General features: G+C 38.7%; 1 non-coding gene across 1 annotated transcript; it reads left to right on the plus strand.

Annotated features, from left to right (window-relative positions):
- The first annotated feature begins 363 nt into the window (after window positions 1-363).
- On the plus strand, window positions 364-437 carry Trnan-guu (transfer RNA asparagine (anticodon GUU)). The gene has a single exon. It is a non-coding gene; the product is annotated as a tRNA-Asn (tRNA).
- The last annotated feature ends 3,828 nt before the right edge of the window (window positions 438-4,265 follow it).

Below are 4,265 nucleotides of genomic sequence, written 5' to 3' on the forward strand. Positions count from 1 at the left end.
ACCCCAGAGAAACAGTGTTCATACCGAGGCCTTAACGTTTTCTCCACCATGGCCGCTGAAGAATTTGTGTCAAAGTGTATACACAACCTCCCTCCTTCAGGCCCTTTATACCCGACCCTAACACTTTCCTTCTGTTCGCAGCTGTTGCAGTATAGAACGGTACTTAGAAGTTCACATTGATTAGCCCATATATATGCTATTGTAGAATCCGTGTGTGATTTTCTAATCGCAACTGTTCCTTCTTATCTACTTAGTGAATTATGCTTATCTCTGTTGTGCGTCAGTACCAAGTTAGTCAAGCGGAACAGCACTTTGGACTCTACAAGTTCCATCTATAATTTCTGATCTATAACAGTACGTCAAGCTTCCGTGGCGCAATTGGTTAGCGCGTTCGGCTGTTAACCGAAAGGTTGGTGGTTCAAGCCCACCCGGGAGCGAGGTCAGTTTTTCTTTTTCTATATGCTGCCGAAACTTATCTACGTATACTTTGCATGACTGGAAATGTATATCCTTTTAAGTAAGCAAGTCTATTAATTTTCGTTAACATGTGTATATATATTGTATAATTTGTTTAATTTATTTATATATATATATATTTTAATCTAAAATGGTTAGCGCGTTCGGCCGTTAACCGAAATGTTTGGGGTTCAAGCCCACCCGAGAGCGGGGGTAGTTTTGATAGTTCCTTGTTTAAGAAACTTCATCAGTGGTCAATTCATTATAAAAATATACGGACACAAACTGAAATTTTCTAGTCTGCTAAAGAATCTTTTCAATTTCATTTCTTAAATTATAAAGAGTACGATTAGATTTAAAAAAAAAAAAAAATCTAGTGTTTTCAATGGCTGTCCTTACTGGGGTCGATTTATAAATGTGAGTTTGCTCACAGGAATCCTTCGAGCCGGCTTAGCCCAGCGACCTAGAAATGCCGTCCGTCTTTTATTAAGTTTAACTAACTTTAACTAAGTTTCTTCGTGATTAATTACGTAAAGCAAATTTACAAATATTCACAAAGGATTGGAACTGTACTGTAGTGTTAATAATTACACTTAAAAAATTTAACAAAATCTAGATTGACAAAATCGAAGTTTACATTAAGAGTTTAAGCCAGTATGGGCAGATTCGGCCGTACCATCCCCTCACCCTCGCCCCATTTCCCTGGGTTGAGAATGGTCTCTCCTACTTCGTAAAAATGGTAACGCTATAACTATTTAAAGCCCCCCCCCCAAAAAAAAAAAAAAAAAAAACAAAAAACAAAACATATGCTAGCAAAAAAGAGCACAGTTTTGCATCCTCTAAACACTCTTAATTATACTAACATACGACGCTTTTCAATGAGTAGCTCCACGTCCTCAATGGCCACACCACCCGGGACCATAGAAAACCATGCGTACACTGGCCAGGGGTTGCAAACAACTTATTCAAAGGTCCAGCTATATTTGATCTCGCCGTTTATACACGCGTCTCTCCCTTTCTGCCTCACATACAAGCTTCAATTTCTTTTTACATCTCTGTCAGTTTATTTATAATTCTTCAAAGTTATAACACAACACGTCAAACTTACAAACAAAACACTTCAATTAAGTTTCCCCTTTTCATTTAAATCCATATTTACATTAATAGATAACAAATAAAAATTTAAAAATTATTTACAATTCAAGACCAATCCTCACTTTACGTCAGAAACAGAAAACAAAAACAAATCATAAGTTAACTTTCACAGAAAGCTACAAATCACTTTCTTCTCGATTATGGAACAGAATTACGAATGTATTAACCAATCGGTGAACTTTACGACTGGCCACCGTTTGTCATAATGATCTTCATTTTCTATTTTCTGATCTTTTTTACTCTCTCTGTTAATATTTGCCCCTGTTTTGGTTCGTCGCGCCTTCCCTTTCTGACACAGTTTTCGTATTCGCCCTCTTCAGTCTGCCCCCCCCCCCGCCCTTATTAACAAATCCAGCTTAGTCCACCCCTGGTTATGACTTTATCAGTAAGTCAATACAATGCCATGGGCGCATCTTTGTGTTAAAGTAAAACACAACAAAAAGAAGAAGAAAATGTAAAAATATCAGATAAATAAGCAAAATGCCTAGAAAAGGAGGGAAATAGGCAGCAAGATTGTTCTCATTTCCGCACGACGTATGATTCGTCCGGCACAAAAAGTCTTTAGAAACTTAGCATGGACTGAATCTACCTGATTTTCTCGCATATCTGGATTCATTGATGTCATTAAACTGACACATCCCTCGAGGTAGCACCATTCTAATTGGGGACACTCTGCTTTCGTTCAACCAGCGGGATACCTTCAGCAGAATATTGTAACAGATGGGTGTTAGACCAACAACCGAATGTGTGAACGCGTCACAAAAGCCGCTAATGACTGCTGCCACGCGACTCTGTAAGGCCTCAAACGGTGCGCCCTACTGTGCGCGCACTCAGCCATGTAACTGATATCGCTTATTGTCGCTATGATATTGGCTGGCAGCATACTAATACGAGATGTTGGAGACACAAAAAGTCAGTCGTTTTGAAATCAGTTGCTGTAATCAGAGCGTTTCTGTCAAATTCTAAGAGTAATATGTTATACATATCTCTTCTTTCTTGTTTGTTCTTTTCTGTTTTGGTGAGTTGCAACTGTGTCAATAGATTCGAGTCGATTGCTCAATTACCAATTTTACAAGTCCCCCCCCCCCCCTCCCGCTTCTTCCGCCCGTCCTCCCAAAGAAAGAACTAAAAAACACAGAGCAAATCTTATTGTAATATACACTTACACAGTATGTTAAAATTAGCATAATTATTATACACAAACAAGCGGTGTTGTGTGTCTGGTGTTGGATGTTGGATGGTGTGAAATTCATTACCGGTCCTACATCAGCTACACCTAAAGTAAGTCAGATAATCTTACAAGTCCACCAGAGCGGGGGAAAATGCTAGTGCTAAATAATGTGCATTGAAATGAAAAATAAATCAATAAAATAAAATAAAAATAGGAAATCGAAACGAAAAATGAGAACGAAGAAAAATTGGTGTTATTGGAGGGTTTTTTTTGTAGTCGACCACGTGACCACAACACCATAATACAATTTGGTTCGGCAACAGAAAAATAGCTACTCGAGAATTATGGCCTGATAATATCTCAAAGTGTGAAGTATAGTCGTGACATTCAGTGATGTTCCGAGTCATCACAAGAGATCGAATCAATTTTCCAAAATATAATGACTTGAACGAGCCTGGTGACCTGTCTGGTCTGGTGACCTGTAGAAGAAAGAACGGTACACGTGACTCCATTATATGACTCACCTTGCGCCAGGAAAGTCACTTGTCTCACTTCGACCTCTGAACTGCAGCTCTGGTCCAAACGGTGTAAAAAGATTCACATTACCAGACACAGTCACATTTGAGGCGGCGTTCACATTCAGATTTAAGATCATTTTAGAATTTTCACCGTTTTCCAGAACACACGTCCTCTCCGGACTATGATGGGGGGGGGGGGGGGCTGGTGAGCCCGTGCTCATGTAGTTTTGTAGGATCGGTTGATTGGAGGGTGCGGCGGCTTGGGTTAGAAATATCGAGATGTGTTTTTTTTGTGGATCTGTATTTTACTGGGATATGTTTTGAGTTCGTAGTACTGTGTGGACCGAGACGTTTACTTCCACTGTACAGGTCACGTAACACACACACACACACACACACACACACACGCACATTGGAATGTCTTACACTATACAGGCCACCTAAATAACAATTAGAAACGTTTTCACGTATTATATTATACGAACACCTGTACGCCTGCTTAGCTGGTCATAGTTTCTTCCATTGTCCTTTATAAGCAATACCGACTGAGTAAAGCCAGCAACCTCTTTTGAAAGATGATTCATGATTTGATTGGTACGACGCACGCGTTGTGTATACTGTCTTGGAATACAAGAAACATACCACAAGATTTTTTACCTGTCAGAAAGCAAAATTAAAATTTGTACCATAATTCTAATGTTGACAGTTTTCCAGCGGCGAGATCAGTGTTATGTGTCATAAATATAACATATATGTGCATTGATACGAGAGGCATGTCTGGATTACAGCAGTGTAATGAATCACGTTTCTATAATTACGTAAACATTTTCAACGTGCTATATTCTTTATATTTTAGTATTTCTTCTGTCCACAAAAGGTAACATTATAAGAAATATAGTTAGTCGTAATATTTAATGATTCATTATGCAACATAGAAATTAGGCTAATCCATTTTAAGGTCTTCA

The sequence above is a fragment of the Apostichopus japonicus genome, chromosome 13 (assembly GCF_037975245.1).
Source record: "Apostichopus japonicus isolate 1M-3 chromosome 13, ASM3797524v1, whole genome shotgun sequence".
In the NCBI taxonomy this organism is placed as follows: Eukaryota; Metazoa; Echinodermata; class Holothuroidea; order Aspidochirotida; family Stichopodidae; genus Apostichopus; species Apostichopus japonicus.